The following is a 16,386-nucleotide window of genomic DNA, read 5'->3' as shown; positions in this document are numbered from 1 at the left end:
AATCTAAGTAAAACATATTTACCCTTGGATTTAGTTACCTCCCCTTGGTCTTTAATATGTCTGCTAATCTACCTCTAATGAGAGGATGGGAAACACATTTTCTAAAGTTATTACTTACTCCATTAAGATTTAGGAATTTCAATAATTTGTCTAGGGTCTCAGAGGGAACAAGTGGTTGAGAAGAATTTGGCTATGAGTCTCCTAGGAAGAAATCTAACGATGTGATCACACACTAATTCAGGACCTCTCCATCATCCACCTTCAGGCTTAACCCATCCAACTATATTTGAATCCCAAAACATTCCCAGCCCCTAGATCACTATTTGTAACCTCCAAACTCACAAGTACCAAAACTTAGGGAGGGAATAATAGACATTGACCATTGCCAAAAGACCATATAAAATGAAACTATCATGATATTTATGCAAATTTGTATAGATACAGATCTGCATATATCTTTATATATGTCTATAACTACAAACAGATACAGATATTTTATTCTTTTCTATCTTTCTTTAAAGATACTACAGAGATACACGTTAGCCAATATAATAAAAATGGTGATCTGCTATGCATTAGGTAATAGACATCCAGCTCAGAGCGTATGATTTCGATTCCAACAAAGCTCTCTGTGGGATTCCTACAATTTCTATAATTAGCACTTCAGATGTATTTCAATCGAAATCATGATGCAAAGAGGAAAATTACCCCATGATGTATATTGAGTCATATTTTCTAAATAAAGTTTTTCTCTGATTAATATTAGGTCGCTAATTCTGTTGGAACTAAAGGTATTTATAATGAATGGCTCCTAATATTACAAAAGGAAATACCAAATAAAATAACCTAAACCAACAGCAACATATACAATTACACTATCATGATTATTTATAAGTGGTTTCTCCATATTAAATGATACCGGGGGAAAAAGTGTAGATTCTACAAGTTAGTGATAAACCAGTTCCTTGGGCATAAATTTCAGACACCAGTTCAAGCAACCTAATTCTGCTTCCAAGCCTGGTTTTCCCATATGTTTTTAATTAGTATTATGTTTTGCTTTCATTGTATTTGGCTACCCATACAAAGCTGTATATACATACATTGAATATATTCATGAAGAGACAGTGGAAATGGACACAGAAATACATAAACATTGACAAACTATAATTTTTTTAAAAATGAGGATTCAAAATGATTTCACTTTTCTTCACTCACTTCGGAAGACTAAACATGATGAGGTTTTCTCCCCAAGCATTACTTACTGTCAGAATTTTAAGTGACAGGTTTATAGAAGTAAAGGAACCATAAAGGCCTTCTGGCCATCTGTCACAGTTCTGGGTACTTGAACTATAGAAAAAGTTTCAGACAAAAACACAAATGAAATCCTTGGCCTGGTTAGTCCTAACAAGCCTCCATCCTTTGCCCCATATACCTGGGAAGTGGTAGCACATGGAGATTTTTGAATGAACTCTTTCTAACCACTGCCTCTGAGTTTTTACACCAGCCCAGCAGGCTCATGCATTATCAAAATACACTTGTGAGTAACACATCATTGTTAATCAACTATATTTCATTATAAAATTAAAGAAATAAAAAAATAAATATTAGTTCAGACATTTTATCATTCTTTAAAAGAAAAACTGCTCTCATTGCAGCTGGTTTCCAAACACCCTCAGGTTCTGTTCTCTTTATCTGAAAGGGGCAGAATGAATAGAACAGAGAGGACAGTCGGGAAAAATTTTCCATTTGTTATATTTGTTTGGCTTCAAGTCATTTGTCAAATTCATTTGACCTCAGAGCACAGTGAGCAATGCATTTTACATTAGATTTTTATGTGCAGTGTCTTCTGTGTTTTCAAAATTATTATTCTATTCCATTTTTTTCCAATGCTGATTATCTACTAAATTGACTTCATGGCTCACTAATGTGTTATTCTCAAAAGTTTGAAAAGCATTTGCTCAAAACAAATTAATGAGGAAATCACCTACATCGATGGATCCAAGTCAAAATCTTAAAATGATTACAAATAATGAGACAGTTGCTAAATGAGTGCTTATCTGGGGTCACATTTCTCACCTAACTTTACTTATTCCATGAACTAGACACTATTATTTCTGTGATTTCACTTGGGAGATGAAGGAAACTGAGGGGTAAGAGGGGTGCTGGACTTCCACTGCAGGTTGTGGTGGACATGGGACCCTAGTGTTGACTGGTTGACTTCACCCCATGGTGCTGTCCTGCAGGTAAAACCATGAAGACAATTAGAGCTTGTGTCCATTCAGGCTGCTCCATAGCCCTCTGAGGCAGAACTTCTACTTTCTGGTCTCAAATCTGAGCTTTGAGAACTCGCCAAAGAGTTCTGAGAACTCAGGGCCTGCCTGCAGAACCACATTTGAGTAATGAGCGTCTTGTTGACACTGGTTACAACAGCCACCAACTTGCACTTACCTGCAAACTTCTGCTTCTACAGACTCACTTCCCTCTGGCATCTTGCAGCCAAGAACAAATTGTGGCAGTTAGAGCTGAGAGATGGAAGAGAGAAATAGAAGAAAGAGAAATTAGTTAAGACAGAGAGGACCGCAAAAATGAAAAGAATTAAGAGATCACTGATATTTCTTCGTGTTACCGGAAAAATTATGTCCACAGCTCAGGTCAGTTCAGTCACGCAGTCATGTCCAACCATTTGCAACCCCATGGACTGCATGCACACCAGGCTTCCCTGTTGTCCCAAAAGTATGTGAAGCAGTAAATGTAAGTAGTACCAGCCTGATATGTGAAAGATAGCTTCAGCCTACCACAAGAGCTTATGATCTGTAAAATTTTCTGTATGTGTATTCAGTCAGTCACTCCTTCATGTCCGACTCTTTGCAACCCCCCAGACTGTAGCAACCAGGCCTCCCTGTCTATCACCAACTCGCAGAGCTTGCTCAAACTCCTGTCCATTGAGTCAGTGATGCCACCCAACCATCTCATCCTCTGTCATCCCCTTCTCCTCCCGCCTTCAATCTTTCCCACCATCAGGGTCTTATGTAGTGAGTCAGTTCTTCCCATCACGTGGCCAAAGTATTGGAGTTTCAGCTTCAGCATCAGTCCTTCCAATGAACACCCAGGACTGATCTCCTTTAGGATGGACTGGTTGGATCTCCTTGCAGACCAAGGGACTTTCAAGAGACTTATCCAACATCACAGCTCAGAAGCATCAATTCCTTGGTGCTCAGCTTTCTTTATAGTCCAACTCTCGCATCCATATTTGACTACTGGAAAAGCCATAGCTTTGGCTAGACGGACTTTTCTTGGCAAAGTAATGTCTCCCCTTTTTAATATGCTGTCTTGTTTGTTCATAGCATTTCTTCAAAGGAGAAAGCATCTTTTAATTTCATGGCTGCAGTCACCATCTGCAATGATTTTGCAGCCCAAGAAAAGAAAGTCTGTCACTGTTTCCATTGTTTCCCCATCTATTTGCCATGAAGTAATGAGACCGGATGCCATGATCTTCATTTTTTGAATGTTGAATTTTAAGCCAGCTTTTCTATTGACCTCTTTCACTTTAATCAAGAGATTCTTTAGTTTCTCTTCACTTTCTGCCATAAGGATGGTGTCATCTGCATATTTGAGGTTACTGATATTTCTCACAGCAATCTTGATTGCAGCTTGTGCTTCATCCAGCCTGGCGTTTAGCATGATGTACTCTGCATATATGTTAAATAAGCAGGGTGACAATATACAGCCTTGACGTACTCCTTTCCTGATTTGGAACCAGTCTATTGTTTCATGTCCAGTTCTAACTATTGCTTCTTGACCTGCATACAGATTTCTCAGGAGGCACGTCAGGTGGTCTGGTATGCCCATCTCTTTCAGAATTTTCCACAGTTTCTTGTGATCCACACAGTCGAAGGCTTTGGCATAGTCAACAAAGCAGAAGTAGATGTTTTTCTGGAACTCTCTTGCTTTTTCAATGATCCAACGGATATTGGCAATTTGATCTCTGGTTCCTCTGCCTTTTCTAAATCCAGCTTGAACATAAGGAATTCATGGTCCATATAGTATTGAAGCCTGACTTGGAGAATTTTGAGCATTACTTTGCTAGCATGTGAGTTGAGTGCAATTTTATGGTAGTCTGAACATTCGTTGGCATTGCCTTTCTTTGGGATTGGAATGAAAACTGACCTTTTCCAGTCCTGTGGCCACTGCTGAGTTTTCCAAATTTGCTGGCATACTGAGTGCAGCACTTTCACAGCATCATCTTTTAGTATTTGAAATAGCTCAACTGGAATTCCATCACCTCCACTAGCTTTGTTCGTAGTGATGCTTCTTAAGCCCACTTGACTTCACGTTTCAGGATGTCTGGCTCTAGGTGGGTGATCACACCATCATGGTTATCTGGGGCATGAAGATCTTTTTTGTATAGTTCTCTGTGTATTCTTGCCACCTCTTCTTAATATCTTCTGCTTCTGTTAGGTCCATATCATTTCTGTCCTTTATTGTGCTCATCTTTTATGAAGTGTTCCCTTAGTATCACTAATTTTCTTGAAGGATCTCTAGTCTTTCCCTTTCTACTGTTTTCCTCTATTTCTTTGCATTGATCACTGAGGAAGGCTTTCATATCTCTCTTAGCTATTCTTTGCAACTCTGCATTCAAATGGGTATATCTTTTCTTTTCTCCTTTGCCTTTAGCTTCTCTTCTTTTCTCAGCTATTTACAGGGCCTCCTCAGATAACCATTTTGCCTTTTTGTATTTCTTTTTCTTGGGGATGGTCTTGATCACTGTCTCCTGTACAATGCTACAAACCTCCATCCATAGTTCATCAGGCATTATGTCTGTCAGATCTAATCCCTTAAATCTATTTCTCACTTTCACTGTCTAATCATAAGGGATTTGATTTAGGTCATACCTGAATGGTCTGGTGGTTTTCCCCACTTTCTTTAATTTAAATCTGAACTTGGCCATAAGAAGTTAATGATCTGAGCCACAGTCAGCTTCAGGTCTTGTTTTTGATGACCATTTACAGCTTCTCCATCTTTGGCTGCAGAGAATATAATCAATCTGATTTTGGTATTGACCATCTGGCCATGCCCATGTGTGGACATATCAGTCCACACATATGTGTGTATACTGCATACTGTCAGGAATATTCTCTTATTCCCTGGTGCAAAGTTGTCTTTTTATGCCAACTATAGGTCAGTTTCTAAAAGCGATTTGAAAATAGCCCTCTGCTCTCCCAGAAGGCTCAGTTTCCTCTTTTAAAGGATTATTTTTTAAAAATAAGTACATAAAACAGACGATCTATAGCTATTAAATCCTATTAATAGATTTAATAGGTGCTTCCTTTATAGCTGATTTCCAAACCCCTCTGGTTCCATTCTCTTTATCTGCAATGGGCAGAATTGAGTAGACCAGAGAGGACAGTTGGGAAAAGCTTACCATTTGTGATGTTTGTTTGACAAATATCTGAGTAGGGAATGGAAAGCATCATATCTGAGAGGCAAGCTTAAACAAAGTTTGAAGAATATAGAAAGAAAGATAAGCTAAATTCTCCCCCAAATCCCATTCTCTAGAGAGGTCCAATGTTTGCAAGTTTGTTGTGCATTTTTTCCAGCCTTTTCTTGCTTGTAATGTTATAATATGTATATACATACACACATACCTTGAACCTTTTGTAGACACTTAAATTGATGCCTCCCTCTCCCTGACACACACTAATGACAAAATATATTCATATTTTCAATGAAATCAAACTATACATCCTGATCAACAGTTTCCTCTCTAATTTAAAAATATATGATAGACCCATTTGCAAATGTATACACATATGACAGCTTTATTCTTTTTTTAAAGGCTGTATAGTAGCCTGCTTTTAGAAGACCAGCCTCTTCTGAACATGTGTTTCTGTATCAGAATGGGCTTCAAAGCCTTCTCCACTCAGCTGGAAAGCAGGGTAAGCCAGAAAGAAGAAGCTCACATAGTCACAGAGGGGCATTTTATGGTTTGGAGGTGGAAGCCATGCACATTGCCTCCACTTGAATCCTGCTGACCATGCTTCAGTCATTTGGCCCACGGCTGTCTCTGAGAGAGGTGGGAAACCATGGTACAGCTTTGAGTCAGAAGAAAAGGCACCTATGCTTATTAGTTGACAAGTAAGACTGTCAACAATTCACCCAATGTCTGTTTCACTCTCCTGTCTACCCAGAGAACACACTTACCTTTTATCCAAGGGAAATGACCCAGCGTTTCCCAAACATTCATCTAGCCACAGCCAGTCACTCAAGAGAGGATCTTGGGTGATGTGCAACCCAGATGTTGTAAAACCATGGAGCAGACAGGGCCCAAGAACCAGAAAGAGTAGTTATTCACTACGATCCCCCCAACACAAATCACACACACACACACATGCGCGCGCACACACACACGCACAATATATATATAAACAGAGACAGCATAACCTCAATTAAAACTCCCATTCAAAGGACCACATTGTGGTTCCCATCTTGCCTCTGGAAGCTTCTTCCTTGCCCACCATCCTCCCTGGCAGCATCTGAAGCAGGTTATGGGGAGGATTGCCTCCTTAGGGAACAGGAGCTCTCCTGGAACATATTCTGATCACAAGGTTTGAGAGAGTGTGAGTTGTTTTAACGTTTAACAGTCACAGATTCTTTGCAAGCACACTAGTGGCTTCCTTGGCAACAGAATCTCTTAAAAATGTATTTGGTTTCTAATCTATTTGCTTTCTGTCAGTTCCATGTGCCAGTATCCACAATAGAAAAGTGTTTTCTTGAATTAGTTCCCAAGTCTGTCTATCACCTTGCTTCCTCACTCCCGTGCCTCTCTAATGCAGTGATTTAAGCTAATCTAAACAATGGACTTGAGTGAAAATGTAATCCCCTTAATCTGATTTTTGCTGCATAGCTGAGTCAATTTGTTTGACTCAGAAATACTGGGCCTTTTATGACTGGAGAATCTTGTTCAGTCACATCTCTTACTCCTTGGGGCCTAAGACAGTCAACTTTCATGTTGTAAGGTCCTTATTTTAATCTATGATCTCTGCTTAAAACCCAGCAAGTTTTTGCCTGTGCGCATATATTTATTGTAAAACTCTGCAATGCAGTCAAAAGTAACCAACTCATAAGGTTCCTCCAACTCTTTGAAGTTGTCCTGTTCCTTTCTGGTCCTTCCAAGATGTTTTGAGAAATGGATCTCAGTATAGTATGTCCCCTAGATACAAACCAAGTTGCGAACTTTCGAAGATGGGAACATGTGCTCCAAAGTCCAATCAGGTAAATTAGTTCACACATCACACGCATTGTCATGTGTGTGCAACCTCTGTAAGTGTTTGTGCTTTTGCGAACTTTACTATATACAGTACAGTAGTACACTATCTTTATTTCAAGCCCAGGATATCTGGAAGCAAGCATAAAAGCAGTGATATATAACCAATTGTGTTAGTTGGGTACCTAGGCTAACTTTGTCAGACTTAGCAAAAAATTGGGCTAACAAACACACTCTCAGAATGGAGCTCATTCATACATAGAGGACTTACTGTGCTCTCTTCACAGCAGAAGAAAAGGAAAGACATTCATCCTTTGAATTCTGTCTCCCACTTCTCAGGGGTGGCCCTGTAAATCTTGATTCCCTGGAATGGTAAAAAATGAATTCATAAATTCTAAGCAGACCCCAATGTCCACCTCATGCCTCAGGGACAGAAAAGCACTGGGGAAGAAAGGAGGAGATGTACAAGGCCAGGTCCAAGTGGAAGAACCATCAGGTTGCTTCTGCACAAAGACAGACTAGGTATTGGAGTAAATATTTTGATGGTAAGGAGCAAAGGCAAACCCAAACCCAGAGTAGGTAAAAATTGCAGCAGGAATGCATTTCTGCCTCTTACTGGGTGGAGGGCTTATGGAATCATCAACCTGCGACCCACCTGCCAAACAGATCTGTTTTATTGCTGGTGTTTTCGCATTTAGTATTGTCAAAACTTTGATGGACCTGCCTGAGGGAGAGCAAGTCCAATCTGTGGGGTCTGTGAGTGGCTGTCATCTCTGCCATCACATGTTCAGGGCACAGGCGTGGGTGGCAGAAGAGGACATGGTTGGCCTCCTCTGGGCAGGTCACCAGTTGACCTGGTTGTTGAGGGTCTACTCCATGGTGGGTACTTTCTTCTAGGCATTAACCTGAACTGGAAAGATCTGGCCACTTTGGTTCTTCCATATGCCTCTTCCCCTCATTTGCTTGCCTACAGTTTCCCAAGGATGCTCTTTTCATGTCTCTGATCAAGCAATCTACCACTGCCCATCAGTCTTAACTTCTATCCACATCTGTCTCTGCAAAGCGAGTAATCAAGAGCATTGCCCATGCTTGGCCGTAGGGAGAATACCCACTCACCTTTGGTCTCTCAGTCACCTCTAGGTGGGTCTGTGGTGTGACACCTATTCATTTAATTAGCAATTATATCCTGAACTCAACCTTTCTGGGAACCAATGACTTAATTTCTTAATACCCAGCAGCATGTTAGGAGCTATATTTCAAACTGCAAATGGGATCCTCCTGCATATGACATAGCCTTGCTCCAGAATCTAAGGGGTCTGTGCCCAATCTCTACTAGGGCTTGCAAGAGATGCCATATGCACCCAAAGAGCATGAATGGGATTAGGTGTATAAAATGCCTGTTGCACAGGAAATATTCTATACATTTTAATTGCTATGCCTTTGTATACCATGGATTTTTGGCACTATATTCAGGACTGGATTTTGGGTTTCCTTTTGATGTTTTACAAAAACTATATTCATGTTTGGGCTTCCCAGGCGGCACTAGAGGTAAAGAACTAGTGGTAAAGAACCTGCCTGCCAATCAGGAGACATAAGAGGTGTGGGTTAGATCCCTGAATCTGGAAGAGCCCTTGGAGGAGGGCATGACAACCCACTCTGCCAGGGTCCAGCCTCGGCAGGATCCAGGGTATACCCTCAGGATGAACGGCATCGGCAAGAGAGAGACATGAGACCAGCCTTTATAGGGCCAAGTCTGCGAGGGAGAGAGAGAGAAAGAGAGAGAGAGAGTGACCAGACAGGGGGTGCAGCAGGGTCTGGCAATGCTTTATTTTTTACCGTGGCTTTTATACCCTAAATTAGTACATTTCTAAGGGGAAGATAGTTTAACATTACATCAGCTGGTTCTTCAGGAAACCAGGGTGTTTTCTGCACGCTTCTTTGTTTATGAGGGTCTTGTACATTATCTTCTGGCCTTGGGGCCTATTTACATTTTATGACCTAGGTGAATGCAAAGCTGTTTTCCGCAATCTATTCTTTAACGAACCCAAAGATCAGTCCTTTTGCAGAAGTTATCAGTTAAATTTATCTAAAAGGTTTACCACACAAAGACTCTGCAGCTCCAGTGAGGCAGCCCCTGTTTAGCATTCCTGATTAAAATTAACAATTCTAAACTCTTATTTTTCTAAATCTTTAACTATAACCACTTTTAGAATATTATTTTATGTTCTCTAATAGGGCTTCCTCACCCCCGAAGGGCTCTGTGCCTATTAGGGCCTTTATGTGATCAGGTTCTTTATGCTGTTTATGATTAAGGTGTCGTGAGCAGTCCTGTGCATTAGTACGCATTTGCCAAGCAGGCTAGAATGCCAGCAAAGGGGTCTAAATTGAAACACTCCTTTCATCCTGGATAATCTTATAGGATACCACCGTCCGGGGGACATATTGATTAAAGTTCTAAGTTGATTCTGTTTGGAGAGAGATAGGGGAAGGCCTTCTACCTGTGTCACAGAAATTAGGGAGTAGTCTAATATAGCAAGCATCAGAAAGACAGAGATCATCTTTAAGGTGAGCGCCGGGGCAGCTTTTCAAAATCCCTGAATTCCTGATCTGCCTTGCTTGTCAGGTCTCCTCCTCACGACCTTGTCATGGGTGGGATCTCGTGTGCTGGCTCCCGGCACCACTCCAATATTCTTGCCTGGAGAATCCCATGGACAGAGGAGCCTGGTGGGCTACAGTCCTTAGGGTCGCAAAGAGACGGACATGACTGAAGCGACTTAGCACGCACACACACACACACACATACTCATGTTTAGAAGTTTCTATACTAATGTTTCACTAAAGACAGCCAGTTTCCTAACTCTGTTAGGAATAGTCTTTCCATTGTTAATGAGGAATCTGATGATCACGAAGACAACCCCAAAGCAGTGAGAAGATGGGCACGAAATTCTTGGCTCTCAAACCTGTCCTTCCTTCAGAAATATCTAGGGGTTCATTAAAAATATAAGTATTTGGCCCTAACCTCAATTATTCTAATTCAATAGGCCTGAGGTGGAGCTCAGACATCTGTATAAAAAAATCACCCAGGTGGTTCTGATTTTCAACCAAGTTTGGGAACCAGTGCTCTAATTCACATGTGGGAAAAACCCCAGTCACTGGCCAGAGATCCCAGAACCTCTTTTAGCTCACACCTCTCAGAGAATGAGAAACTTCTGTGCTCAGAAAGGCAAGGGTAATGCCATGCAGCTCTTAAGGTGCCAGCTTTGCCACAGTGCCTGAAAACATGTTTGGTACACACTGGCTGCTCAATAAAGGGTGAGTGGAAGGATGGATGAATGGATGGATGGACCAATGTCTGTCTCTATGGTGGCACTGTCTTCTGAATGTCAGTGCTTTCCCCCCTTATAAGAACTCCCTTCACAACATAACTTTCCTATTAAGAACCTCACTCATTTGTGTTTCCACTTAAGCTGGAATTTTCAGTTCAAATATTTGAGCAGAAGAATCAGGAAATTCACAAGACTGGGCTGCTACTGCCCACTTTAATGAAAACATTTCAGACTCTTATATTTTCCAGCAGTTTTCCTCTTTACACTTCTACTTTCAAAAAGTCTGAATAGTAGGAAACTATTTTACAGTTGATCCTTGGGCAGTGTCAACGTTGAAACATTTTTGCTCTTAAATAGGTGTTATCCCCTTAACAAACTGTTGGATACTAGTAGCCCTGTCTGTTGTAACAAGGATGAAAGATTGTCCCACATAGATTTACAAAACTACCTGGCTTTTGTGAAATATTTGTATAAAAACTCCTAAACATATGTATAGTCTTTTGAGAAGCTAGAAAATAGAGGCCTTCTGATTAGTAGGTATTTCTATAGCTTAATTTCTCTTTTGTAGCCACACTTCTCACCCACCAGTCTATTGAAGCTTCATCTTAGAAAAAAACATTGCTAGTAAGACTGTCTTATCCATCTTATTTGTTTCTGTTCAGTGGATAGATTATTTACTTGACTGTATTTCATCTTGCATTACATTTCATCTGAAGGTCTCCATCTAAAAATAGCATACTATTAATGAGCATTTTTATAGAAAGCCCTTTAAACATATCCATTTAGGTACAGATGTGCTTAATACATAGTTTTATATATTTTTTCTAAACTGCAAAACATTTTACACGTATGTTAGGCAAAATAATTTAAAAATTGTTCAAAGTGGATTAATAGAGGCTCAAACTCACTTTTTTAGATTCGTGTTTTAATTTTTGTCATCATCTGATCACTGGCTGTCTGAGAAAGTAAGGTTATAGACTATAAATAAAACAGTTAGCAAATGTCTTGTGAAAGACATTTCCATTGAAAAAATTTCTCTCATTTGTTCATGCATATGCATGCAAACACAACACACACATACACACTACCATCTCTTATAGTCAATTCAAATAGGTTGGTATTCCAGGAGCTTTATGTTAAGTTTTGGCTTTAAATAAATCACTTCATCCAGCCAAAACCACTGACTTTTTCTTGGTTCCCACACAAAACTCTAATTCAAGTCCAGTTTCCTTCAAATTCAATCCAGGTGCTGAAAAAAAAACTCTTGGTTTTCCAAGGAACATTCAACATAATTTTTCTGCTCTGTATTCATATTTATAACATAGTCTGTAAATAGTCTAGTATTTTGTATTTTCTGGATTAAAATGGCTCCATGGTGAATTTGAGGCCCATCCAATTCATAGACACTTATAAATGTGTAAGTGTATCGCTTATAAATGTATGTTTTTCCTCTTAAAAAATTATTCCTGTAGTCTTGTTTTTTTTTTAATTTTTTGAAAATGTTTTAGAGAACAGGTATGTGTGTTAGCAACACAAAGAATAATTAAAACAGATAAACCATTTCTTTAGAATGACTTTAGTTATCACTCATGTGAATTCAGATCCATGGTAAACTCTTAACTTTTAGGCTTTTAAGCTTCTTAGGATTCTGGTCATTTCTTTGGACCTCAGGGATAAATCAATGTATTAAAACTTTATTAACTTTAAAATCTAAAATATACACGAAACTCCTTTTATCTCCCTCTTCCTTAGTCTTAACCTTGATGCTTTTGGCTAAAAACCATGATCAGCAACAATGCCTTTAATAATCAGATGCCATGTTGAAAGTGTTAATAGACCTTATTCTGGAGCCTGGCCTTAGAGAGGCAATATAGCACCCACCAGCATGCTAGATTTGAATAATTTCTTCATCATTTACAGGATACATAACTGTGAACAAGTTACTCTCTTTGGCCTCAAGTTCTTGCCAGTGAAATGAAAATCAATGTTAACCTAGAATGTTGGTGCAAGTTGGACTGTGAGGAAAGCTGAGGGCTGAAAAATTGATGCTTTTGCACTGTGGTGTTGGAGAAGACTCTTGAGAGTCCCTTGGACTGGAAGGAGATCCAACCAGTCCACCCTAAAGGAGATCAGTCCTGGGTGTTCATTGGAAGGACTGATGCTGAAGCTGAAACTCCAATACTTTGGCCACCTCATGCAAAGAGTTGATTCTTGGAAAAGACCCTGATTCTGGCAGGGATTGGGGGCAGGAGGAGAAGGGGATGACAGAGGATGAGATGGCTGGATGGCATCACCGACTCAATGGGCATGAGTTTGAGGAAACTCCGGGAGTTGGTGTTGGACAGGGAGGCCTGGCGTGCTGCGATTCATGGGGTCGCAAAGAGTCGGACACGACTGAGTGACTGAACTGAACTGAGAATGTTGGTGCAAAGATTATATCAGTCAATTCATATAAATAACTATCCAAAATAGTATAATTCAGTAAATATTAACTCTTCCTATAGACTTTGAGGAATTTGGAAAATCACAGAAATCGATAATTTTTGCATCATCATTATGATGTCACACAGATGGTGTGGGAAACACAAATTTCTGGAAGATCTAAAGTGTCATATTTTCTCAGGATAAGTGACTTCTTAAGTATATCTTTGAATGACTATAGGGCAGATGATGAATTTGAACATTTGATTTCAAACTTTAATGTATATAGGAATCAGCTAGTTTCTGGTTTAAATGCAGATTCAGATTCAGTAGTTTGGGGTGAAGGCCTGGGATTGGCATTTCTGATAATCTCCCAGGTGATGCCAGTGCTGCTGGTCCATGGACCACACTGTAAGTGGCTTGGACACAATCTCCTAGGGACCTTTAAGGGGAGAAGTCCAATTGAATGCACATCATATAGCTTACATATCCTGTAACCTCTCTGCAACTGAGAAAGAGACCAAACTAATCAGCCTGGAAAAGAGTGTGGTGCTGGTAAAGATTGAATGCAGGAGGAGAAGGGAACAACAGAGGATGAGATTGTTGGATGGCATCACCAACTCAATGACATGAGTTTGAGTAAACTCCGGGAGTTGGTGATGGACAGGGAGGCACCCATGGGGTTGCAGATTCAGACACGACTGAGTGACTGAACTGAACTGAACTGAATCAGCCTGGTGCCTTGTGTAAATCCAGGAATCAGTAGCATCATTGCATCATGAAAAGTCCAAGCAGATGTCCTTATCATTTTTAAAATTTTTCTCGAGATAGTGATTTAGCATAGTAGTTCTCAAACTTTCACTGCAAGAGAATCATTTACCAGGCATCTAAACACAAATCATTGGATCCCCATCCCAGAATTTCTGATTCAGTAGTTCTCAGATGGAATTTAGTTCAGTTCAGTTGCTCAGTCGTGTCTGACTGCAGCATGCCAGGCATCCCTGTCCATCACCAACACCCGGAGTTTACTCAAACTCATGTCCATTGAGTCGGTGACGCCATCCAACCATCTCATCCTCTCTCATCCCCTTCTCCTCCTAACTTCAATCTTTACCAGCATGAGGGTCTTTTCAAAGGAGTCAGCTCTTCGCAACAGGCACCCAAAGTATGGGAGTTTCAGCTTCAGCATCAGTCCTTCCAATGAATACTCAGGACTGATTTCCTTTAGGATGAACAGGTTGGATCTCCTTGCAGTCCAAGGGACTCTCAAGAGTCTTCTCCAACACCACAGTTCAAAAGCATCAATTCTTCTGCGCTCAGCTTTCTTCACAGTCCAACTCTCACATCCATACATGACCACTGGAAAAAACATAGCTTTAACTAGACGGACCTTTGTTGGCAAAGTAATGTCTCTGCTTTTTAATATGCTGTCTAAGTTGGTCATTTTTCTTCCAAGCAGTAAGCATCTTTTAATTGCATGGCTGCAGTCACCATCTGCAGTGATTTTGGAGCCCCCCAAAAGTAGAGTCTGCCACTATTTCCACTGTTTCTCCATCTATTTTACCATGAAGTAATGGGACCGGATGTCATGATCTTAGTTTTCCAAATGTTGAATTTTAAGCCAACTTTTTCACTCTCCTCTTTCACTTTCATCAAGAGGCTCTTTAGTTTTTCTTCACTTTCTGCCATAAGGATGGTGTCATCTGCAAATCTGAGGTTATTGATATTTCTCACAGCAATCTTGATTCCAGCTTGTGCTTCATCCAGCCCAAAGTTTCTCATGATGTACTCTGCATTTAAGTTAAATAAGCAGGGTGACAATATACAGTCTTGACGTACTCCTTTTCCTATTTGGAACCAGTCTGTTGTTCCATGTCCAGTTCTAACTGTTGCTTCCTGACCTGCATACAGGTTTCTCAAGAGGCAGGTCAGGTGGTCTGGTATTCCCATCTCCTTCAGAATTTTCCAGTTTGTTGTGATCCACACAGTTAAAGGTTTTGGCATAGTCAATAAAGCAGAAATAGATGTTTTTCTGGAACTCTCTTGCATTTTCGATGATCCTGGATGCTGGCAATTTGATCTCTGGCTTCTCTCCCTTTTCTAAAACCAGCTTGAACATCTGGAATTTCATGGTTCGTGTATTGCTGAAGCCAGGCTTGGGAATTTTGAGCATTACTTTACTAGCATGTGAGATGGGTGCAATTGTGTGGTAGTTTGAGCATTCTTTGGCATTGCCTTTCTTTGGGATTGGAATGAAAACTGACCTTTTCCAGTCCTGTGGCCACTGCTGAGTTTTCCAAATTTGCTGGCATATTGAGTGCCGCACTTTCACAGCATCATCTTTTAGGATTTGAAATAGCTCAACTGGGATTCCATTACCTCTACCAGCTTTATTCATATGGATGCTTCCTAAGGCCCACTTGACTTCATATTCCAGGATGTCTGGCTCTAGGTGAGTGATCACACCATCCTGATTATCTGGGCCATGAAGATCTTTTTTGTACAGCTCTTCTGTGTATTCTTGCCACCTCTTCTTAATATCTTCTGCTTCTGTTAGGACCATACCATTTCTATACTTTATTGAGCCCAGATTGGGAGAGAGTGGAAACAGTGTCAGACTTCATTTTTTGGGGCTCCAAAATCACTGTGGATGATGACTGCAGCCATGAAATTAAAAGATACTTACTCCTTAGAAGGAAAGTTATAACCAACCTAGATGGCATATTAAAAAGCAGAGACATTACTTTGCCAACAAAGGTCCGTCTGGTCAAGGCTACGGTTTTTCCAGTGGTCATGTGTGGGTGTGAGAGTTGGACTGTGAAGAAAGCTGAGTGCCAAAAAATTGATGCTTTTGAACTCTGGTGTTGGAGAAGACTCTTGAGAGTTCCTTGGACTGCAAGGAGATCCAGCCAGTCCATCCTGAAGGAGATCAGTCCTGGGTGTTCATTGGAAGGACTGATGCTGAAGCTGAAACTCCAATACTTTGGCCACCTCATGCGAAGAGTCGACTCATTGGTAAAGACCCTGATGCTGGGAGGGATTGGGGGTGGGAGAAGCAGGGGATGACAGAGGATGAGATGGCTGGATGGCATCACCAACTCGATGGGCATGAGTTTGAGTAAACTCCGGGAGTTGATGACTGACAGGGAGGCCTGGCATGCTGCGATTCATGTGGTTGCAAAGAATTGGACATGACTGAGCAACTGAACTGAACTGAACTTGCATGAAATGTTCCCTTGGTATCTCTAATTTTTGTGAAGAGATCTCCAGTCTTTCCCTTTCTATTGTTTTCCTCTATTTCTTTGCACTGATCACTGAGGAAGGCTTTTTATCTCTCCTTGCTATTCTTTGGAACTCTGCATTCAAATGGGAATA

At 40.5% G+C, this 16,386-nt stretch overlaps 1 protein-coding gene across 1 annotated transcript in view; it reads left to right on the top strand.

Annotated features, from left to right (window-relative positions):
• Nucleotides 1-16,386, top strand: part of GFRAL (GDNF family receptor alpha like) — a 75,655-nt gene that overhangs the window by 30,244 nt on the left and 29,025 nt on the right. The gene's annotated exons all lie outside the window — the stretch shown is intronic.

This window comes from Dama dama, chromosome 7 (assembly GCF_033118175.1).
Source record: "Dama dama isolate Ldn47 chromosome 7, ASM3311817v1, whole genome shotgun sequence".
NCBI classification, from domain to species: Eukaryota; Metazoa; Chordata; class Mammalia; order Artiodactyla; family Cervidae; genus Dama; species Dama dama.
Note: the sequence above shows the minus strand (reverse complement) of the source record. Positions and strands in the feature narration are given on the sequence as shown.